Here is a 25355-nt window from a genome sequence, read left to right on the forward strand (position 1 = left end):
TAAAATGCACCTGTTTTCCCCACACTAAGGTCCCATGCGAATACCAAAATGAAATTATTTAATAGTGCACATAATAGTAATTATTTCAGTGTATACGAGACAAACTGGGGCCGATTCAATTAGCAGCAGAACTCCTGATGTGGTAGATTAATACAATATGAAATATTTCTGCTTTAGCCCCATAAAAGATTGAGTGGGTCTATTAGAACTGACTAGCTTTTTTATTTTTTATTTTGCTTTCAAAGAGGTCAATTCAATTCAGCATGCTGTTATGTTGGAAAAGGCTGGTTCTCCCATTGGCATTCTCCAACGCAAGTGCCCGGCACGATGCTGTTTCTGCCGCGCTAAGGGCGGAAAACAGCTTAACGCCAGTACTTTTGTTGGATTTCTGCTCGCACCCCCGGAGGGAAGCGAAAACAAATCATCTCGTCGGGCATCATACATTGCGTTGAACTGAATAACTCCAGGAGCTCCCTCCTGGTGCTATTCAATCTGCGCTGAATTGAATTGACCCCTATATTAGCCACACAAACGTGCAAGCAAAAGTAAGCCATGTTTTAATTTATTGCAGCACATGAAAGCAAGTACAGCACACACAGGTGTGTCCTCATACATCATTGCTGCAGTCGCGCCAACCAGCTCCTCACAGTGCACCAGGTCCTTGAAATTCTCCCAGCATCTGGTGTCTTTTTTGCAGAAAATGAGTCTTAGGCGCAATGTGCTGCAGCTGGGACGCACCAGTTAACTGCTGATTAATTTGATATGCAACAAGTGTATATCTGTGTGCAATTGAGGAATATAAATGTTATCACCCACAATCTCCTGTCTAAAGTGGCAGGAGATCGCAGGGGGCGATATTCATTTGATGACCCCTATCGCGTTAATAGCACCCATTAGTTACGCGGCTAAACCCGACTAAACTAATAGACGCAGTCAAGAAAAGTGCAGTTTCAGTGCCCAGACAGATCACCTTTTACACATTTCAATAAGCCACCCCCGGCGGGTGCACACTGAAATGTAGACGTCGGCAGACGACCGCGCCCGGATGGAGCTACATTTGACCATCTCCGTTTAGCAAAAAGATTTGAATCTCGCCCTCTGAATCTGTGCATGAAGTGCTACAATGTAGCAGCTGCAGCTTTTTTACAGTATAGGTTCTGTTCTGCTCGCTAGCAGAGTTCGACAGGAACTGATAGCTCACTCACGCCAGGCATCTCACACTGCGTGGCCTACTGAGGCTAGATGTACGAGGACACAGCTGTAGCACAAGAAGCTTTCAGATAATTGAATCTGACTAGATCACTGAAAACAACAGCAATTACTTGTTACAACTATTTCTTTTACGTTATATGGAAATCTCTGTAGAATAGTTTATGATGAACTGATCCCAAATCTGTATAGGCAGTTTCTATCCAATACTGAATCAAAATAGGTTTAATATTAGTGTCAGATAAATGTTTATGCTGCGTACCTACTGTTTTGTGCGGGATCTTTAAGAAATGAAAGCATCATATTAAAGGGCTGGGTTTCTTTTAGATGCATTTAACGAGTAGCCTTTACGAAACAATACATCTTTTATACAGCACAATTTTTTTTGTTCTGGGGCTTACAAAACAGACTGAATAGGAACAAACCTTGGTAACCATTTAATGCAATGACAAGGTGCCTAACTGCAAAATCAATTAAAATAAAATATTTTACACTAAAATATCCATTTTATTTTCAACAGTGCATTACAGAAAGATATACAGTAGGCCTGGCCAACCTGTGGCTCTCCAGATGTTGTGAAACTACATATCCCAGCCTGCCTTGCCACAGTTTTATCATCCCCAAATAGAGAAACTGTGGCAGGGCATGCTGGGATATGCAGTTTTACAACAGCTGGAGAGCCCCAGGTTGTCCGGGCCTGATATACAGTAAATGTTGCCTACAGCTCAGCGACCATGGCAATTAACATGTAATGAAATGTTTTCGTGACACAAACACATTGTAATTCTTTCATTGCCTTAACAGTCAAAACAAGTTCTTCATTCTTTTGTCATTGGACTATGATCCAACATGTATTTTATATTTTGGTTCCAGTGTTCCCCATGGTTCTCTGAGGCTGACCAAAGCAGCAGGACGAGGAGAAGCAGTACATACTTATAGCAGATCGTATAAAGAGTGACAGAACTGCCAATTAATAAAGTGAAAATGATATTAGTAGTGGATGTAGCAGTCTATCTTGTGCAATCTAGCACTAACATTAATTGTGGTGGTCTGTAAGCTGCTGCACTCCAATTAACGTGGATAATTATTAAATGCTGGAAAACAGATGGGTTTCTCAAGGTATTTTCCCCCTGATATCACTTAATAACTGTGTAACCGCAGGCCGGCATTGCCTGTTCTGCACAGGTAAGATTATACTTCTAGTATTTCATATTTCATAGCTTCAGCCACACTGGGGTCGATTCAATTCGGCAACTTATGAATAGCGCCGGGAATTAGCTCCCGACGCTATTCAATTCAGCTAAAGTTAAGTCGGCGAATGCCCGTTCTGGCCGACTTAACAGCTAGTTTTGTCGGGAGAACGGACATTCTCCGACTTAACTACCCGCGGCGATGCCGATTCCCGACAGAATCAGCCTCGCGCCGGGCGCGCGGCAGCACTTTTGTCGGTTTTCTTCTCTCACCCCCTGGGGATGAGCGAAGAATTCCCGACAATTGCGGGTAACTAGCAGCTGAATTGAATAGCGTCGGGAGCTAATTCCCGGCGCTATTCATAAGTTGCCGAATTGAAATCGACCCCAATGTCCTCTAATGGGTGACAATGCTAAATTCCTTTGTCGTATAAACAACCCTTTATGAAGCTAAGAACACTGTACGCTGTTTACTTAAGAAGTACCGTAATGGTACGCTAGTTGCGTAACGATCGCTCAGCCGTAGGCGAGACGCTCAAGCGTCACGTTCGCTCACGGCCCAGGGATCACAGGACACGTTATTGGCTATGACTAGAGTAATGATTCGCTATGGCGTAGCTTACGCTCGAGACCACGAGGAGGTCACCAGCGGCGCAGACGCTCACAACGCTATACCTTTATGTTAAAACCTTATACCAATGAAATACACTGAATACCTTAATGTGAGTACAGGGTGTAAGTGCAACCTTGTGTAACCTGACTAACTACAAAGCTGCTTGAGCGTCACCGACGCTCAAGTGAACCCTTAACACTATAGAAAATACACAGATACTGGTTTAGGTTCCAAAGCCTATTAACTGTATTATATCTAATATACTTGTAAAAGGGGATAACAGTACAAATGATACACTACAATATAACAAGGACTTCCTAACCACAGAACTAAACAATAAATACAAAAAGACAATACTACACTGACCTAAATGCAATACAGTACAATACTATAATACTATGAGAGATATAAGAGAAAAGAGGAGAGAGAGAGATAGAGAGAGAGAGAGAAATTGGCTCACAGAAAGACAATGATTACGGAGAGAAACTTACGCACAAAGGGTATGATCGCCTGCGCCTCGATATCCAGCTCCCGGCTATCAGCAGATAACCGTTGATGAGAGTGAGTGCTGGATGTGGTCGGCCTGCCTATTTATGCCCCACACACAATGCAATCTCATAGTCCCTACAATCCCATTGTTCATTGGCCGAAGGAATTCGGCCCTGCATCATAACAAAAGGTCATAAGTTGATTCATATCAGTGGCCCTGGTTATGCAAAATAATGGGTGATGACTAACACATTCCTGTCTTCTGGAGAGCGATTGTTTGGCGAATACAAAACAGAATCCTGTCTGGGTTCTGTTCTATATTCATGATGTCCACTTTCAGTTGAGACAATGACATCTCAGCCCTCATTCTCCTGTATACAAATCCAGCCCCATTTGTAAACACAGGTGTTGGCCCTCCTTATTGAGTCTCAAAAACTCAGTGTAATTAAAGGCTATTGTACTCCGTCTGCGGGAAAGATACTGATTTGGAGTACAATTGATCTTCAATTACTATTCCTGTGTTTACCTTATGCATGTGTAGATATGAGGCCCTCTTAACATGCAAACTATTGTTTGGGGGATCTCTGAGGTCAAAGAGACATTTGAGACCCACTGATGCCTGTCTCCAACTGTTTCAGATGCATGACTAAGTAAGAACAAATAATAATAAATAAATGGACATAACTTCTTATGTCCATAACTATTCGCACGAGCGATTAATACGCTCCAAACCAACACCGGAATATTGCTAATTAAATACTCTTCCGATGGGTACCAAACACTGCTGTATGATTCCTGTTAGACCCTTCGTACGATGCAAAGAGGGATTCCTCAGCTCAGGGACATTCTATTTTAACCAAACTTTCAGAATCTATCAAAGGGACCATGATCTATAAACTACATTAATTGTGAACAGTTGTAACGAATGGGTCGCACGCTACGACTACGTAAACTCTACCGTAAATACGCATACCGCGCCTGCGAGTGCACGCTATTGCGGGTATGCGCCTCCACGGGAGAGCGCACGCATGCGCAGCACGGACCAGTGTGCGGTGCAAATATGGCAACGTGCATAGAGACATTTTTCTGACTTCGACATGGGCCCTACACACTGGGCGATATTACTGAAAGATATGAACAATCTAATTCATTGATGAACGAGATACCGTTCATATCTTTCAGTGTGGAGGCAGCAACGATGGACGATGCGCAGCCCCGCGCTCGTTCATCGTTGGTGCCCCGTCGCTTGTGCATGCAGGCCAATATGGACGATCCTGTCCATATTTGCATGCACTGCTATGGAGCCAGGTGACGGGGGAGTGAAGAAACTTCACTCTCCCCGTCACATCCCCCCCGCCGCCAGGTCACCCGTATGCCGTATCAGCAGTCGGCCAGCTCAGCGGCAGGTCGCGCAGTGTGTAGGGCTCATAAGTCAATTGTAATATGTTATACTATAATGTGCAAATATAATACAGCATACTGTAAAGCTACAAACGGAAGAATGCAGCCAGCGTGACAACTGGGTATGGTATGCAAGGTCGACCACACTTAGGTCGACAGTGTCAAGGTCAACAGTAAGTAGGTCGACATGTACTAGGTCAACATGACATAAGGTCGACATGAGTATTTGCACTTTTTTGGGTGTAATTTTCTCCGCACAGTGACCGGGATCCACAATTAATGCACCGTGTCCCCTCGCATGGCGAGCGAACTTCGGGCAGGTTACCGTTCCCAATTGTAGTCCACGTGGATCGGAAAGTATGAAAAAGCGAAAAAAATAAATGGGAAGAAAAGAAAGAAAAGTGATAAACTCATGTCGATCTTTTGTCATGTCGACCTACTTACTGTCGGCCGATAGTGGTCGACCTAGAGACCGGATACCGTGACAACTCACAGACAAGACCCAGGAGAGGTGAAGAATGATCACCAATATTGTCTGGCAGAACAGGTGGTGAAATAAACCTTTACCATGTTAGCAGACCACTAAGAATGTATGAAACACTTAGCTAAACATGAAACATTTCCTCAGTATAATAATATTCACTTCTGTGTCACCCACTTCAAAACTGCAATGGACTGGGATGAATTAGAGCTATACATTTACCAGCAAGGTAACTAGAGTATCGTTGTCAATATGGGTTTCAATACCCAGGCTACATTTAAAATGCTGCATACATAATAAGCAATAACTTAAGGCATAACAAATATTGGGGTCTATTCAATTCGGCAACTTATGAATAGCGCCGGGAATTAGCTCCCGACGCTATTCAATTCAGCTGCTAGTTACCCGCAATTGTCGGGAATTCTTCTCTCATCCCCGTGGGGTGAGAGAAGAAAACCGACAAAAGTGCTGCCGCGCGCCCGGCGCGAGGCTGATTCTGTCGGGAATCAGCATCGCCGCGGGTAGTTAAGTCGGAGAATGCCCGTTCTCCCGACAAAACTACCTGTTAAGTCGGCGAGAACGGGCATTCGCCGACTTAACTTTAGCTGAATTGAATAGCGTCGGGAGCTAATTCCCGGCGCTATTCATAAATTGCCGAATTGAATCGACCCCATTGTGACATAAAAAAAAATAAGAATTTACTCACCGGTAATTCTATTTCTCGTAGTCCGTAGTGGATGCTGGGAACTCCGTAAGGACCATGGGGAATAGCGGGCTCCGAAGGAGGCTGGGCACTCTAGAAAGATCTTAGACTACCTGGTGTGCACTGGCTCCTCCCACTATGACCCTCCTCCAAGCCTCAGTTAGGTACTGTGCCCGGACGAGCGTACACAATAAGGAAGGATTTTGAATCCCGGGTAAGACTCATACCAGCCACACCAATCACACCGTACAACTCGTGATATGAAACACAGTTAACAGTATGAAACAATAGAGCCTCTCAACAGATGGCTCAACAATAACCCGATTTAGTTAACCATAACTATGTACAAGTATTGCAGAGAAACCGCACTTGGGATGGGCGCCCAGCATCCACTACGGACTACGAGAAATAGAATTACCGGTGAGTAAATTCTTATTTTCTCTAACGTCCTAGTGGATGCTGGGAACTCCGTAAGGACCATGGGGATTATACCAAAGCTCCCAAACGGGCGGGAGAGTGCGGATGACTCTGCAGCACTGAATGAGAGAACTCCAGGTCCTCCTCAGCCAGGGTATCAAATTTGTAGAATTTTTGCAAACGTGTTTGCCCCTGACCAAGTAGCTGCTCGGCAAAGTTGTAAAGCCGAGACCTCTCGGGCAGCCGCCCAAGATGAGCCCACCTTCCTTGTGGAATGGGCATTGACAGATTTTGGCTGTGGCAGGCCTGCCACAGTATGTGCAAGCTGAATTGTACTACAAATCCAACGAGCAATAGTCTGCTTAGAAGCAGGAGCACCCAGCTTGTTAGGTGCATATAGGATAAACAGCGAGTCAGATTTTCTGACTCTAGCCGTTCTGGAAACATATATTTTCAGTGCCCTGACAACGTCTAGCAACTTGGAGTCCTCCAAGTCCCTAGTAACCTAGGCACCACAATAGGCTGGTTCAGGTGAAACGCTGACACCACCTTTGGGAGAAACTGGGGACGAGTCCTCAATTCTGCCCTATCCATATGGAAAATCAAATAAGGGCTTTTACAAGACAAAGCCGCCAACTTTGATACTCGCCTGGCAGAAGCCAAGGCCAATAACATAACCACCTTCCACGTGAGATATTTCAGATCCATGGTTTTTAGTGGTTCAAACCAATGTGATTTTAAGAAACTCAACACCACGTTGAGATCCCAAGGTGCCACAGGAGGCACAAACGGGGGCTGACTCTGCAGCACTCCTTTTATAAATGTCTGAACTTCAGGTACTGAAGCTAGTTCTTTTGGAAAGAAAATCGACAGAGCCGAGATCTGTACCTTAATGGAACCCAATTTAAGGCCCATAGTCACTCCTGCTTGCAGGAAATGCAGAAATCGACCTAGTTGAAATTCCTCTGTTGGGGCCCTTTCGGCCTCACACCATGCAACATATTTTCGCCATATGCGGTGATAATGAGTTGCTGTAACCTCTTTCCTGGCTTTAGTAAGCGTAGGAATGACTTCCTCCGGAATGCCCTTTTCCTTCAGGATCCGGCGTTCAACCGCCATGCCGACAAACGCAGCTGCGGTAAGTCTTGGAACAGACAGGGCCCCTGCTGCCGCAGGTCCTGTCTGAGTGGCAGAGGCCATGGGTCCTCTGATATAAATTCTTGAAGTTCTGGGTACCAAGCTCTTCTTGGCCATCCACGAGTATCGTTCTTACTCCTCGCCTTCTTATTATTCTCAGTACCTTTGGTATGAGAGGCAGAGGGGAGAACACATAAACCGACTGGTACACCCACGGTGTTACCAGAGCGTCCATAGCTATCGCCTGAGGGTCCCTTGACCCGGTGCAATATCTTTTATAGCTTTTTGTTGAGGCGGGACGCCATCATGTCCACCTGTGGCCTTTCCCAATGGTGTACAATCCTATTGGAAGACTTCTGGAGGAAGTCCCCATTCTCCCGGATGGAGGTCGTGTCTGTTGAGAAGATCTGCTTCCCAGTTGTCCACTCCGGGAATGAACACTGCTGACAGTGCTAACACATGATTTTCCGCCTATCGGAGAATCCTTGTGGCTTCTGCCATCGCCATCCTGCTTCTTGTGCCGCCCTGTTGGTTTACATGGGCGACTGCCGTGATGTTGTCTGATTGGATCAGTACCGGCTGGTTTTGAAGCAGAGGCCTTGCCGGCCTCAGAGCATTGTAAATGGCCCTCAGGTCCAGAATATTTATGTGTAGGGAAATAACCTGACTTGACCAAAGTCCCTGTAAATTTCTTCCCTGTGTGACTGCCTCCCAGCCTCAAAGGCTGGAATCCATGGTCACTAGGACCTGGTCCTGTATGCCGAACCTGCGGCCCTCTTGAAGATGGGCACTCTGCAGCCACCACAGTAGAGATACCCTGGTCCTTGGAGACAGGGTTATCAGCCTATGCATCGGAAGATGCGATCCGGACCACTTGTCCAACAGGTCCCTCTGAAAAGTTCTTGTATGGAACCTGCCTAATGGGATTGCTTCGTAGGAAGCTACCATTTTTCCCAGGACTCGCGTGCAATGATGCACCGCTACCTATTTTGGCTTCAGGAGGTCTCTGACTAGAGATGACAACTCCTTGGCTTTCTCCTCCGGGAGAAACACTATTTCTGGTTTATGTCCAGAACCATCCCCAGGAACAGTAGACGTGTCATAGGAACCAGCTGTGACTTTGGACTGTTTAGAATCCAACCATGCTGTTGTAGCACTTTCCAAAATAGTGCTACCCCGACTACCAACTGCTCCTTGGACTTCGCCCTTATAACGAGATTGTCCAAGTACGGGATAATTACAACTTTCTTTTTTTTGAAGGAGTATCAACATTTCGGCCATTACCTTGATAAAACACCCTCGGTGCCATGTACAGTCCAAACGGCAGTGTCTGGACTTGGTAATGGTAATCCTGTACCACAAATCTGAGGTACTCCTGGCGAGGATGGTAAATGGGGACATGCAGGTAAGTATCCTTGATGTCCCAGGATACCATGTAATCCCCCTCGTCCAGGCTTGGAATAACCGCCCTGAGCGATTCCATCTTGAACTTGAATTTTTGTGTTCAAGGATTTTAAATATAAAATGGGTCACACCGAACCATGCGGTTTCGGTACCCCAACCCGTGTGGAATAGTAACCCCGTCCTTGTTGAAGTAGGGGCACCTTGAGTATTACCTGCTGGGAATACCGCTTATTAATTGCCTCTAGCACAGCCTCCCTGCCTGAGGGAGTTGTCAGCAAGGCATATTTTAGGAAACGGCTGGGGGGAGACATCTCGAATTCCAGCTTGTACCCCTGAAATACTACTTGAAAGAAACAGGGATCCACCTGTGAGCGAGCCCACTAATTGCTGAAATTTTTTAGACGGCCCCCCACCGTACCTGGCTACACCTGTGGAGCACCCGCGTCATGGTGTGGCCTCACAGGAGGCGGGGGAAGAATCTTGATTCTGGGAACAGGCTGACTGGTGCAGCTTTTTTCCCTCTACCCTTGTCTCTGTACAGAAAGGAAGCGCCATTTGACCCGCTTGCTTTTCTGAAGCCGAAAGGACTGTACCTTTGTCTGTGAGGAAACCTGAGGTAAAATTATTTCTTCCCAGCAGTTGCTGTGGATACGAGGTCCCAGAGACCATCCCCAAATAATTCCTCACCCTTATAAGGCTCTCTATGCGCTTTTTAAGTCAGCATCACCTGTCCAGTGACAGGTCTCTAATACCCTCCTGACAGAATGGACATTACATTTATTTTGGATGCCAGCCGGCAAAATATCCCTCTGTGCATCCCCCATATATAAGACGACGTCTTTAATATGTTTTTATGTTTGCCAACTATTATCCCTGTTTGACAGGGTCACCGACCACGCTGCAGCAGCACTATCTGCAGGTCTCAGTCTAGTACCTGAGTGTGTAAATACAGACTTCAGGATAGCCTCCTGTTTTTTATCAACAGGTACCTATTAAAGTGGCCGTATCTTAAGACGGCAGTGCCACCTTTTTTGACAAACGTGTGAGCGCCTTATCCACCCTAGGGGATATCTCCCAGCGTAACTTATCCACCTGGCGGGAAAGGGTACGCCATCAGTAACTTTTTATAAATTACCAGTTTCTTAACGGGGGAACCCACGCTTTCACACACTTCATTTATTCATCTGATGGGGGAACAAAACACTGCCTGTTTTTTCTCCCCAAACCTAAAACCCATTTTTAGAGGTGCTTGGGTTAAAGTCAGAAATGTATAACACATTTTTTATTGCCGGGATCACGTCACGGATGTTCCTAGTGGATTGTGTATATGTCTCCACCTTGTCGACACTGGAGTCAGACTCCGTGTCGACATCTGTGTCTGCCATCTGAGAGAGCGGGCGTTTTTGAGCCCCTGATGGCCTTTGAGACGCCTGGGCAGGCGCGGGCTGCGAAGCCGGCTGTCCCACAGCTGTTACGTCATCCACCCTTTTATGTAAGGAGTTGACACTGTCGGTTAATACCTTTCACCTATCCATCCACTCTGGTGTCGGCCCCACAGGGGGCGACATCACATATATCGGCCTCTGTTCTGTCACCATATAAGCCTCCTCATTCAACATGTCGACACAGCCGTACCGACACACCGCAGACACACAGGGAATGCTCTAAACGAGGACAGGACCCACAAAAGCCCTTTAGGGGGACAGAGTAAGAGTATGCCAGCACACACCAGAGCGCTATATATATACAGGGACTAACTGAGTTATGTCCCTAATAGCTTTTATATAATATACTGTATACAGTGCCAATTTTAATGCCCCCCCTCTCTTTTCCCTCTTACTGTACTGTAGAATTGCAGGGAAGAGCCAGGGAGCTTCCCTCCAGCCGAGCTGTGAGGGAAAAATGGCGCCAGTGTGCTGAGGAGATAGGCTCCGCCCCTTTTTTGCGGCCTATTCTCCCGTTTTTTATGGAATTCTGGCAGGGGTATTTACCTCATATATAGCCCCTGGGGCCATATATTGAGGTATTTTAGCCAGCCAAGGTGTTTTTATTGCTGCCTCAGGGCGCCCCCCCCAGCGCCCTGCACCCTCAGTGACCGGAGTGTGAAGTGTGAGAGAGGAGCAATGGCGCACAGCTGCAGTGCTGTGCGCTACCTTGGTGAAGACAGAGTCTTCATGCCGCCGATTTTCCGGACCATCTTCTTGCTTCTGGCTCTGTAAGGTGGACGGCGGCGCGGCTCCGGGACCGAACATCAAGGCTGGGCCTGCGGTCGATCCCTCTGGAGCTAATGGTGTCCAGTAGCCTAAGAAGCCCAATCCGGCTGCAAGCAGGCGAGTTCGCTTCTTCTCCCCTTAGTCCCTCGCTGCAGTGAGCCTGTTGCCAGCAGGTCTCACTGAAAATAACAAATTCTAAGACTATAACTTTCTAAGAGCTCAGGAGAGCCCCTAGTGTGCATCCAACCTCGGCCGGGCACGAAATCTAACTGAGGCTTGGAGGAGGGTCATAGTGGGAGGAGCCAGTGCACACCAGGTAGTCTAAGATCTTTCTAGAGTGCCCAGCCTCCTTTGGAGCCCGCTATTCCCCATGGTCCTTACGGAGTTCCCAGCATCCACTAGGACGTTAGAGAAAAAGAAGTCTCAAAATCAACAAACCAAGTCAAAAGTGTCTCACTTTATGGCAATCTCTGTAATTCCAAAAATAAACAGAACGTTTGCCAAATCCACGGTTTAGGCACACACTAATCTGACAGTACATAGATCAATCTCTATTTAATCTGAACATTTTTCTTTTTAGTATTTTTTTTTTAGAGCAAACAAATAAACTGGTATAGTCATGTATTGCAATTATACTGTAAAACAGGAAGTGAAAGAATAAGAAATTAAAATTAAGTATGTAACCCTTTATAGTGTGTGATTACTTTGTTCAGTTAAAAACTGCAAAATAATATACAAATATTATACCTGCCATAATTAAAGTATTGACGTGGACCCTTCACTCAGACGCAAGTCAAGACGGCCATTTTGGAGGTAAAAACCCGTAATCATTATAGTAAAGGCTATTAATTCGCTTGAATCTATTCTACTGACAACTATAACACAAAAAATTGAGTGCAGCTGTGCTTTAAATAACCAGTGATCACTTTGTACTTTGATTTCACCGAACACCGACATTTTCAACTTCATATAACACAATTAGACATGCCCAAAAAAAACAGGCAGCACAAACAAAATACATAACTCTTCATAAAAAAGATGAAGTCCACAACAAGATGAAAGCCAACCGTTTTCTGCAAACACATATGAATTGTAGTCCAGGACTAGAACGCTTAATATCCAGCACTAGTGTAATGAATGGCATGACAGCGTGAGGAAGAGTAGTGTTTAATTATATTTCCTTACTGTAAATAGAAACCAACCTAAATCTTGCATCAATTACTCCTTTCTACACTTTCCTAATGAAGCGCCAGTACATATAAATAAACCCAACTGAGGACACAAAAGGCAAAGGTTTCATCAGGCCCTCTGAAATGCAACAGCTCTGTTTTCCTCAGCTGCAAGAATGAACGGACTATCTGGGGATTTCTCCTAACGCTTAACCTTTTCATGTATGCTGTAAGAAACTGCTGGCTGTAGGTTATGGGTAAATTGTAATGCCATTGTCCTTTCAGAATCACACCCTAGAAGGCTGCAGCATGGTGAGTTTCATTTTAACTAAGTAAGTAGTTTGTTCTAATACGGGACATTGCATTTATAATGGCATATAGCAAACAGATGGCTATGGCTCATTCAGGGACCTCACACACAGATTATGGAGATACCATGGTATGTTTTCCTGTATCGGAATCACTGGGAGATGAGCGCAGTCTCTACATTACTCAGGATCAGAGCACACTGTCCAAACTTCTGTCTAACGTCAGATGCAGCAAGCTGCATCTGTGCATGTCCTGTTCTGCCGGTAAACGCCAGTAGTAAAGACCCCTCATTGAGGTCTATTCAGTGCCTGTCGGAAATTGACGTCAAGTCAGAAAGACGGCAGTTTCCGACTTTTTTTGGTTGAATCGGGATTCTACATATTCAATGGAGTTGCCATTTTTCCGACTTGTCGGAAAACACGTCAATCGGCGGATTAGCCGCGGATCCACGTATTTTGTCGGATTTACGTCCATTTCCGACAGGTTTTTGGCCCGTTTTCAACAATACTGATCCGACTTAAAAAAAAATTGGATCAGCATTGAGGAAAATGGGCAAAGCCTGTCGGAAATGCCTGGAAATTGAATACTGCACTGTCGGATGCTCTCCGACGGAGAGGATCCGCCAAGCATTGAATAGACCTAATAGTGTTTAACAGAGCACAGTCCGGTCAACCATAATTGCTGCACCCAACTGCCTGTGAACACTGTACACCATACACCTCTACTGTTTACACATTCTTATAAACGGTTACACCTTATTAATTAAGCTGTGGAAGCACAGAAAGTCACAGAAAAATAAGATTTTACTCACCGGTAAATCTATTTCTCGTAGTCCGTAGTGGATGCTGGGAACTCTGTAAGGACCATGGGGGATAGCGGCTCCGCAGGAGACTGGGCACAACTAAAGAAAACTTTAGGACTACCTGGTGTGCACTGGCTCCTCCCTCTATGACCCTCCTCCAGACCTCAGTTAGGATACTGTGCCCGGAAGAGCTGACACAATAAGGAAAGGATTTGGGATCCCGGGTAAGACTCATACCAGCCACACCAATCACACCGTATAACTCGTGATATTAAACCCAGTTAACAGTATGAAATATAACTGAGCCTCACTAACAGATGGCTCATAACAATAACCCTTTAGTTAGGCAATAACTATATACAAGTACTGCAGACAATCCGCACTTGGGACGGGCGCCCAGCATCCACTACGGACTACGAGAAATAGATTTACCGGTGAGTAAATTCTTATTTTCTCTGACGTCCTAGTGGATGCTGGGAACTCCGTAAGGACCATGGGGATTATAACAAAGCTCCCAAACGGGCGGGAGAGCGCGGATGACTCTGCAGCACCGAATGAGCAAACTCAAGGTCCTCCTCAGCCAGGGTATCAAACTTGTAGACTTTTGCAAAAATGTTTGAACCCGACCAAGTAACAGCTCGGCAAAGTTGTAAAGCCGAGACCCCTCGGGCAGCCGCCCAAGAAGAGCCCACTTTCCTCGTGGAATGGGCTTTTACAGATTTAGGGTGCGGCAGTCCAGCCGCAGAATGTGCAAGTTGAATCGTGCTACAGATCCAGCGAGCAATAGTCTGCTTAGAAGCAGGAGCACCCAGCTTGTTGGGTGCATACAGGATAAATAGCGAGTCAGTTTTCCTGACTCCAGCCGTCCTGGAAACGTATATTTTCAGGGCCCTGACTACGTCCAGTAACTTTAGCCGCAGGCACCACAATAGGTTGGTTCACATGAAAAGCTGATACCACCTTAGGAAGGAATTGGGAACGAGTCCTCAATTCCGCCCTATCCATATGAAAATCAGATAAGGGCTTTTGCATGACAAAACCGCCAATTCTGATACACGCCTGGCCGACGCCAAGGCCAACAGCATGACCACTTTCCACGTGAGGTATTTTAGCTCTACGGATTTAAGTGGCTCAACCCAATGCGACTTCAGGAAATCCAACACCAGGTTGAGATCCCACGGTGCCACTAGAGGCACAAACAGGGGCTGAATATGCAGCACTCCCTTAACAAAAGTCTGAACTTCAGGCAGTGAAGCCAGTTCTTTTTGGAAGAAAATGTACAGAGCCGAAATCTGGACCTTAATGGAACCCAATTTTAGGCCCGTAGTCACTCCTGACTGTAGGAAGTGCAGAAATCGACCCAGTTGAAATTCCTCCGTTGGGGCCTTCCTGGCCTCACACCAAGCAACATATTTTTGCCATATGCGGTGATAATATTTTGCGATCACATCTTTCCTAGCCTTAATCAGCGTAGGAATGACTTCCTCCGGAATGCCTTTTCCCTTTAGGCTCCGGTGTTCAACCGCCATGCCGTCAAACACAGCCGTGGTAAGTTTTGGAACAGGCAGGGCCCCTGCTGCAGCAGGTCCTGTCTGAGCGGCAGAGGCCATGGGTCCTCTGAGATCATTTCTTGAAGTTCTGGGTACCAAGCTCTTCTTGGCCAATCCGGAACCACGAGTCTAGTTCTTACTCCTCTCCTTCTTAGTATTCTCAGTACCTTGGGTATGAGAGGCAGAGGAAGGAACACATACACCGACTGGTACACCCACGGTGTTACCAGAGCGTCCACAGCTATCGCCTGGGGGTCCCTTGACCTGGCGCAATATCTTATTAGCTTTTTGTTGAGGCGGGACGCCATCATGTCCACATGTGGCCTTTCCCAATGGTGTACAATCATTTTGAAGACTTCTGGATGAAGTCCCCACTCTCCCGGGTGGAGGTCGTGCCTGCTGAGAAAGTCTGCTTCCCAGTTGTCCACTCCCGGAATGAACACTGCTGACAGTCCTAACACATGATTTTCCGCTCATCGGAAAATCCTTGTGGCTTCTGCCATCACCATCCTGCTTCTTGTGCCGCCCTGCTGGTTTACATGGGCGACCGCCGTGATGTTGTCTGACTGGATCAGCACCGGCTGGTGTTGAAGCAGGGGTCTAGCCTGACTTAGGGCATTGTGAATGGCCCTTAGTCCCAGAATATTTATGTGTAGGGAAGTCTCCTGACTTGACCATAGTCCTTGGAAGTTTCTTCCCTGTGTGACTGCCCCCCATCCTCGAAGGCTGGCATCCGTGGTCACCAGGACCCAGTCCTGTATGACGAATCTGCGGCCCTCTAGAAGATGAGCACTCTGCAGCCACCACAACAGCGACACCCTGGCCCTTGGAGACAGGGTTATCAGCCGATGCATCTGAAGATGTGACCCGGACCACTTGTCCAACAGATCCCACTGGAAAATCCTTGCATGGAACCTGCCGAATGGAATTTCTTCGTAAGAAGCTACCATCTTTCCCAGGACTCGCGTGCATTGATGCACCGACCCCTGTATTTGTATTAGGAGGTCTCTGACTAGAGATGACAACTCCTTGGCCTTCTCCGGGAGAAACCCTTTTTCCTGTTCTGTGTCCAGAACCATACCCAGGAACAGTAGACGCGTCGTAGGAACCAGCTGCGACTTTGGACTATTCAGAATCCAGCCGTGCTGTTGTAGCACTTCCCGAGATAGTGCTACTCCGACGAACAACGGCTCCCTGGACCTCGCCTTTATAAGGAGATCGTCCAAGTACGGGATAATTATAACTCCCTTTTTTCGAAGGAGTATCATCATTTCGGCCATTACCTTGGTAAATATCCTCGGTGCCGGGGACAGACCACGGCAACTTCTGGAATTGGTAATGACAGTCCTGTACCACAATTTTGAGGTACTCCTGGTGAGGAGGGTAAATGGGGACATGCAGGTAAGCATCCTTGATGTCCAGTGATACCATGTAATCCCCTTCGTCCAGGCTTGCAATAACCGCCCTGAGCGATTCCATTTTGAACTTGAACCTTCGTATATAAGTGTTCAAGGATTTCAATTTTAGACTGGGTCTCACCGAACCGTCTGGTTTCGGTACCACAAACATTGTGGAATAGTAACCCCGGCCTTGTTGAAGGAGGGGTACCTTGATTATCACCTGCTGGAAGTACAGCTTGTGAATTGCCGCCAGTACTACCTCTCCTCGAGGGCAGCAGGCAAGGCTGATTTGAGGTAACGGCGAGGGGGGAGTCGCCTCGAACTCCAGCTTGTATCCCTGTGATACTACTTGCAGAACCCAGGGATCCACCTGTGAGCGAGCCCACTGGTCGCTGAAGTTCCCGAGACGCGCCCCCACCGCACCTGGCTCCACCTGTGGAGCCCCAGCGTCATGCGGTGGACTCAGAGGAAGCGGGGGAAGATTTTTGATCCTGGGAACTGGCTGTCTGGTGCAGCTTTTTCCCTCTTCCCTTGTCTCTGTGCAGAAAGGAAGCGCCTTTGACCCGCTTGCTTTTCTGAAGCCGAAAGGACTGTACCTTATAATACGGTGCTTTCTTAGGCTGTGAGGAAACTTGAGGTAAATTTTTTTTTTCTTCCCAGCTGTTGCTGTGGATACGAGGTCCCAGAGACCATCCCCAAACAATTCCTCACCCTTATAAGGCAGAATCTTCATGTGCCTTCAAAAGTCAGCATCGCCTGTCCACTGCCGGGTCACTAATACCCTCCTGGCAGAATGGACATTGCATTAATTCTGGATGCCAGCCGGCAAATATCCCTCTGTGCATCCCTCATATATAAGACGACGTCTTTAATATGCTCTATGGTTAGCAAATAGTATCCCTGTCCTGACAGGGTAATAGACCACGCTGCAGCAGCACTATCCATGCTGAGGCAATTGCAGGTCTCAGTATAGTACCTGAGTGTGTATATACAGACTTCAGGATAGCCTCCTGCTTTTTATCAGCAGGCTCCTTCAAAGTGGCCGTATTCTAAGACGGCAGTGCCACCTTTTTTGACAAACGTGTGAGCGCCTTATCCACCCTAGGGGATATCTCCCAACGTGACCTATCCTCTGGCGGGAAAAGGTACGCCATCAGTAACTTTTTAGAAATTACCAGTTTCTTATCGGGGGAACCCATGCTTCTTCACACACTTCATTCACTCATCTGATGGGGGAACAAAACACTGTCTGCTTTTTCTCCCCAAACATAAAACCCCTTTTTTGTGGTACCTGGGTTAATGTCAGAAAATAAGAATTTACTTACCGATAATTCTATTTCTCGGAGTCCGTAGTGGATGCTGGGGTTCCTGAAAGGACCATGGGGAATAGCGGCTCCGCAGGAGACAGGGCACAAAAAAGTAAAGCTTTACTAGGTCAGGTGGTGTGCACTGGCTCCTCCCCCTATGACCCTCCTCCAGACTCCAGTTAGGTACTGTGCCCGGACGAGCATACACAATAAGGGAGGCATTTTGAATCCCGGGTAAGACTCATACCAGCCACACCAATCACACCGTACAACTTGTGATCTAAACCCAGTTAACAGTATGACAACAGAAAGGGCCTCTTAAAGATGGCTCCTTAACAATAACCCGAATTAGTTAACAATAACTATGTACAAGTATTGCAGATAATCCGCACTTGGGATGGGCGCCCAGCATCCACTACGGACTCCGAGAAATAGAATTATCGGTAAGTAAATTCTTATTTTCTCTATCGTCTTAAGTGGATGCTGGGGTTCCTGAAAGGACCATGGGGATTATACCAAAGCTCCCAAACGGGCGGGAGAGTGCGGATGACTCTGCGGCACCGAATGAGAGAACTCCAGGTCCTCCTTTGCCAGGGTATCAAATTTGTAAAATTTTACAAACGTGTTCTCCCCCGACCACGTAGCTGCTCGGCAGAGTTGTAATGCCGAGACCCCTCGGGCAGCCGCCCAAGATGAGCCCACCTTCCTTGTGGAGTGGGCTTTTACAGTTTTAGGCTGTGGCAGGCCTGCCACAGAATGTGCAAGTTGAATTGTGTTACAAATCCAACGAGCAATCGACTGCTTAGAAGCAGGTGCGCCCAACTTGTTGGGTGCATACAATATAAACAGCGAGTCAGATTTTCTGACTCCAGCAGTCCTTGCAATGTATATTTTTAAGGCTCTGACAACGTCCAACAACTTGGAGTCCTCCAAGTCGCTAGTGGCCGCAGGCACCACAATAGGTTGGTTCAGATGAAATGCTGATACCACTTTAGGGAGAAAATGCGGACGAGTCCGCAGTTCTGCCCTATCCGAATGGAAGATTAGATAAGGACTTTTATAAGATAAAGCCGCCAATTCAGATACTCTCCTGGCAGAGGCCAGGGCTAGTAACATAGTCACTTTCAATGTGAGATATTTCAAATCCACCTTTTTCAATGGTTCAAACCAATGGGATTTGAGGAAATCTAAAACTACATTTAGATCCCACGGTGCCACCGGAGGCACCACAGGAGGCTGTATATGCAGTACTCCCTTGACAAAAGTCTGGACCTCAGGGACAGAGGCCAATTCTTTTTGGAAGAATATTGACAGGGCCGAAATTTGAACCTTAATGGATCCCAATTTGAGACCCATAGATAATCCTGATTGCAGGAAATGTAGGAAACGACCCAGTTGGAATTCCTCCGTCGGAACCCTCCGATCCTCGCACCACGCTACATATTTTCGCCAAATGCGGTGATAATGTTTCACGGTGACTTCCTTCCGTGCCTTAATCAAGGTAGGAATGACTTCTTCTGGAATGCCTTTCCCTTTTAGGATCTGGCGTTCAACCGCCATGCCGTCAAACGCAGCCGCGGTAAGTCTTGAAAAAGACAGGGACCCTGCTGTAGCAGGTCCCTTCTCAGAGGTAGAGGCCACGGTTCGTCCGTGAGCATCTCTTGAAGTTCCGGATACCAAGTCCTTCTCGGCCAATCCGGAACCACTAGTATTGTTCTTACTCTTCTTTGCCGTATGATCTTCAATACCTTTGGTATGAGCGGCAGAGGAGGAAACACATACACTGACTGGTACACCCAAGGAGTTACCAGTGCGTCCACAGCTATTGCCTGTGGATCTCTTGACCTGGCGCAATATTTGTCCAGTTTCTTGTTGAGGCGAGACGCCATCATGTCTACAATTGGTCTTTCCCAACGGTCTATTAACATGTTGAAGACTTCTGGATGTAGACCCCACTCTCCCGGATGAAGATCGTGTCTGCTGAGGAAGTCTGCTTCCCAGTTGTCCACGCCCGGGATGAACACTGCTGACAGTGCTATCACGTGATTCTCCGCCCAGCGAAGAATCTTGGCAGCTTCTGCCATTGCACTCCTGCTTCTTGTGCCGCCCTGCCTGTTTACATGGGCGACCGCCGTGATGTTGTCCGACTGAATCAACACCGGCTTTCCTTGCAGGAGAAGTTCCGCCTGGCTTAGAGCATTGTAGATTGCTCTTAGTTCCAGAATGTTTATGTGAAGAGACTTTTCCAGACTCGTCCATACTCCCTGGAAGTTTCTTCCTTGTGTGACTGCTCCCCAGCCTCTCAGGCTGGCGTCCGTGGTCACCAGGATCCAATCCTGAATGCCGAATCTGCGGCCTTCTAATAGGTGAGCCTTCTGCAACCACCACAGAAGTGACACCCTTGTCTTTGGTGACAGGGTTATTCGCAGGTGCATCTGCAGATGCGACCCTGACCATTTGTCCAACAGATCCCTTTGGAATATTCTTGCATGGAATCTGCCGAATGGAATTGCTTCGTAAGAAGCCACCATTTTTCCCAGGACTCTTGTGCATTGATGTACTGACACTTTTCCTGGTTTTAGGAGGTTCCTGACCAGATCGGATAACTCCTTGGCTTTTTCCTCTGGAAGGAAAACCTTTTTCTGAACCGTGTCCAGAATCATTCCTAGGAACAGCAGACGAGTTGTCGGGATTAAATGGGATTTTGGAATATTCAGAATCCACCCGTGTTGTCTTAGCACCTCTTGAGATAGTGCTAAAGCTGTCTCCAGCTGTTCTCTGGACCTTGCCCTTATTAGGAGATCGTCCAAGTATGGGATAACTAATACGCCTTTTCTTCGAAGAAGAATCATCATCTCGGCCATTACCTTGGTAAAGACCCGAGGCGCCGTGGACAATCCGAACGGCAGCGTCTGAAACTGATAGTGACAGTTTTGAACAATGAACCTGAGGTACCCCTGGTGTGCGGGGTAAATCGGAACGTGTAGATACGCATCCTTGATGTCCAAGGATACCATAAAGTCCCCTTCTTCCAGGTTCGCTATCACTGCTCTGAGTGACTCCATCTTGAACTTGAACTTTTTTATGTAGAGGTTCAAGGACTTCAGATTTAGAATAGGCCTTACCGAGCCATCCGGCTTCGGTACCACAAATAGAGTGGAATAATACCCCTTTCCTTGTTGTAATAGGGGTACTTTGACTATCACCTGCTGAGCGTACAGCTTGTGAATGGCTTCCAACACCCTCTCCCTTTCGGAAGAGACGGTTGGTAAGGCAGACTTCAGGAAACGATGAGGAGGATCCGTCTCTAATTCCAACCTGTACCCCTGAGATATTATCTGCAGGATCCAGGGGTCTACCTGCGAGTGAGCCCACTGCGCGCTGTAATTTTTGAGACGGCCCCCCACTGTCCCCGAGTCCGCTTGAGAGGCCCCAGCGTCATGCTGAGGTTTTTGCAGGAGCCGGGGAGGGCTTCTGTTCCTGGGAAGGAGCTGCCTGTTGGTGTCTCTTCCCTCTTCCTCTGCCTCGTGGCAGGTACGACAAGCCCTTTGCTCTCTTATTTTTGTAGGAGCGAAAAGGCTGCGGTTGAAAGGTCGGTGCCTTTCTCTGTTGGGGAGTGACTTGAGGTAAAAAAGTGGATTTCCCGGCAGTAGCCGTGGCCACCAAGTCTGATAGACCAACTCCAAATAACTCCTCCCCTTTATACGGCAAAACCTCCATGTGACGTTTTGAATCCGCATCGCCTGTCCACTGTCGTGTCCATAAGGCTCTTCTGGCTGAAATGGACATAGCACTCACCCGAGATGCCAGTGTGCAAATATCCCTCTGTGCATCACGCATATAGATAAATGCATCCTTTATTTGTTCTAACGACAGTAAAACATTGTCCCTATCTAGGGTATCAATATTTTCAATCAGGGATTCTGACCAAACTACTCCAGCACTGCACATCCAGGCAGTTGCTATAGCTGGTCGTAGTATAACACCTGCATGTGTGTATATATTCTTTTGAATAACTTCCATCTTTCTATCTGATGGATCCTTAAGTGCGGCCGTCTCAGGAGAGGGTAACGCCACTTGTTTGGATAAGCGTGTGAGCGCCTTGTCCACCTTAGGGGGTGTTTCCCAGCGCGCCCTAACCTCTGGCGGGAAAGGGTATAATGCCAATAACTTTTTTGAAATTATCAACTTTTTATCAGGAGCAACCCACGCTTCATCACACACGTCATTTAATTCTTCTGATTCAGGAAAAACTGTTTGTAGTTTTTTCACACCATACATAATACCCTGTTTTACGGTATCTGTAGTATCAGCTAAATGTAACGTCTCCTTCATTGCCAAAATCATATAACGTGTGGCCCTACTGGAAAATACGTTTGAATTTCTACCGTCGTCACTGGAATCAGTGCCCGTGTCTGGGTCTGTGTCGACCGACTGAGGCAAAGGGCGTTTTACAGCCCCTGACGGTGTTTGAGGCGCCTGGACAGGCATTAATTGATTGTCCGGCCGCCTCATGTCCTCAACTGACTGTTTAAGGGAAGATAAACCATCACGTAATTCCACAAATAAAGGCATCCATTCTGGTGTCGACCCCCTGGGGGGTGACATCTGCATATTTGGCAATTGCTCCGCCTCCACACCAATATCGTCCTCATACATGTCGACACCACGTACCGACACACACCGCAAACTCACAGGGAATGCTCTAATGAAGACAGGACCCACTAGCCCTTTTGGGGAGACAGAGGGAGAGTCTGCCAGCACACACCACAAAGCGCTATATATACAAGGGATATCCTTATATTAAGTGCTCCCTTATAGCTGCTTTAATATATATATATATAGCCATTAATGTGCCCCCCCTCTCTGTTTTACCCTGTTTCTGTAGTGCAGTGCAGGGGAGAGACCTGGGAGCCGTTCTGACCAGCGGAGCTGTGACAGAAAATGGCGCCGTGTGCTGAGGAGATAGGCCCCGCCCCTTTTTCGGCGGGTTCTTCTCCCGCTATTTTTCCAGTCAGGCAGGGGTTAAATATCTCCATATAGCCCCTATGGGCTATATGTGAGGTATTTTTAGCCTTGTATAAGGTTTATATTTGCCTCTCAGAGCGCCCCCCCCCAGCGCTCTGCACCCTCAGTGACTGCCCAGTGAAGTGTGCTGAGAGGAAAATGGCGCACAGCTGCAGTGCTGTGCGCTACCTTATGAAGACTGAGGAGTCTTCAGCCGCCGGTTTCCGGACCTCTTCACGCTTCAGCATCTGCAAGGGGGTCGGCGGCGCGGCTCCGGGACCGGACTCCACGGCTGGGCCTGTGTTCGATCCCTCTGGAGCTAATGGTGTCCAGTAGCCAAGCAGCAAATCCACTCTGCATGCAGGTGAGTTTACTACTTTCCCCCTAAGTCCCACGTTGCAGTGATCCTGTTGCCAGCAGGACTCACTGTAAAGAAAAAAACCTAAACTAAACTTTCTCTAAGCAGCTCTTTAGGAGAGCCACCTAGATTGCACCCTTCTCGTTCGGGCACAAAATCTAACTGGAGTCTGGAGGAGGGTCATAGGGGGAGGAGCCAGTGCACACCACCTGACCTAGTAAAGCTTTACTTTTTTGTGCCCTGTCTCCTGCGGAGCCGCTATTCCCCATGGTCCTTTCAGGAACCCCAGCATCCACTTAGGACGATAGAGAAATGTGTAACACATTTTTCATTGCCGAGATCATGCAACGGATGTTCCTAGTGGATTGTGTATATGTCTCAACCTCGTCGACACTGGAGTCAGACTCCGTGTCGACATCTGTGTCTGCCATCTGAGGTAGCGGGCGTTTTTGAGCCCCTGATGGCCTTTGAGACGCCTGGGCAGGCGCGGGCTGAGAAGCCGGCTGTCCCATAGCTGTTACGTCATCCAGCCCTTTACATAAGGAGTTGACACTGTCGGTTAATACCTTCCACTTATCCATCCACACTGGTGTCGGCCCCACAGGGGGCGACATCACATTTATCGGCCTCTGCTCCGCCTCCACGTATCCTCAAACATGTCGACACAGCCGTACCGACACACCGCACACACACAGGGAATGCTCTGACTGAGGACAGGACCCCACAAAGTCCTTTGGGGAGACAGAGAGAGAGTATGCCAGCACACACCAGAGCGCTATATAATGCAGGGATTCACACTACCCACAGTGATTTTTCCCTTATAGCTGCTATAATACACAGATTTGCGCCTAAATTTAGTGCCCCCCCCCCTCTCTTTTTAACCCTTTGAGCCTGAAAACTACAGGGGAGAGCCTGGGGAGCTGTCTTCCAGCTGCACTGTGAAGAGAAAATGGCGCCAGTGTGCTGAGGGAGATAGCCCCACCCCTTTTAGGCGGACTTTTTCCCGCTTTTTAATGGATCCTGGCAGGGGTATTTTACACATATATAGCCTCTAGGACTATATATTGTGATTATTTTGCCAGACAAGGTGTTAATATTGCTGCTCAGGCCGCCCCCCCCCCCAGCGCCCTGCACCCATCAGTGACAGGAGTGTGAGGTGTGCATGAGGAGCAATGGCGCACAGCTGCAGTGCTGTGCGCTACCTTGTTGAAGACCGAAGTCTTCTGCCGCCGATTTTCAGGACCATCTTCTTGCTTCTGGCTCTGTAAGGGGGACGGCGGCGCGGCTCCGGGACCGGACGATCGAGGTCGGGCCCTGTGTTCGATCCCTCTGGAGCTAATGGTGTCCAGTAGCCTAAGAAGCCCAAGCTAGCTGCAAGCAGGTAGGTTCGCTTCTTCTCCCCTTAGTCCCTCGTAGCAGTGAGTCTGTTGCCAGCAGATCTCACTGAAAATAAAAAACCTAAAATAAACTTTATTTTTCTAGGAGCTCAGGAGAGCCCCTAGTGTGCATCCAGCTCAGCCGGGCACAAGATTCTAACTGGGGTCTGGAGGAGGGTCATAGAGGGAGGAGCCAGTGCACACCAGGTAGTCCTAAAGCTTTCTTTAGTTGTGCCCAGTCTCCTGCGGAGCCGCTATCCCCCATGGTCCTTACGGAGTTCCCAGCATCCACTAGGACGTCAGAGAAATTGTATATAAAATCCAAAGATCGTCAGCTGGAGGGTCCTGATCTTGGACAAATATATTTAGTAGAATTGAGGACTACTGTAATAATATACACCATATACTGTAGGTACAGTCTTTACTCCTGGAGAATTTAAACAAAATCACCTACTTCATTGCCGCATAAACATAACTGTCCTATAAGTGTATCAGAAGTCATTACAAATGCTGGCATAAGAAATCATTAGAATTCTAGTAACTTGCCTTTGGTGTCAAGCAAGTTATGATTCAGTCTGGGTGACACACAAAGACACGCACTGTGTAAACACCAAAGAACACAGGTTGCTTGGCTTTTGACGTTCCTCACTCTCAGTCTGTTATTAAGCAAACTGAAGGCTGACATTCTAAGCGGGACCATTTATCACTTTGCAACATTAAAATGAGGACTGCAACTTCAGTAGAGAGGACAAGGATAACAGCAGTCCTGGCCAACCTGTGGCTCTCTAGCTGTTGTGACACTACACATCCCAGCATGCCC

The 25355-nt window shown here is 47.4% G+C and overlaps 1 protein-coding gene across 2 annotated transcripts in view; it reads right to left on the reverse strand.

The window, feature by feature from the left end:
* Positions 1-25355, reverse strand: part of UBE2W (ubiquitin conjugating enzyme E2 W) — a 156145-nt gene that overhangs the window by 118032 nt on the left and 12758 nt on the right. The gene's annotated exons all lie outside the window — the stretch shown is intronic.

Source organism: Pseudophryne corroboree, chromosome 5 (genome assembly GCF_028390025.1).
Source record: "Pseudophryne corroboree isolate aPseCor3 chromosome 5, aPseCor3.hap2, whole genome shotgun sequence".
Classification (NCBI taxonomy): domain Eukaryota; kingdom Metazoa; phylum Chordata; class Amphibia; order Anura; family Myobatrachidae; genus Pseudophryne; species Pseudophryne corroboree.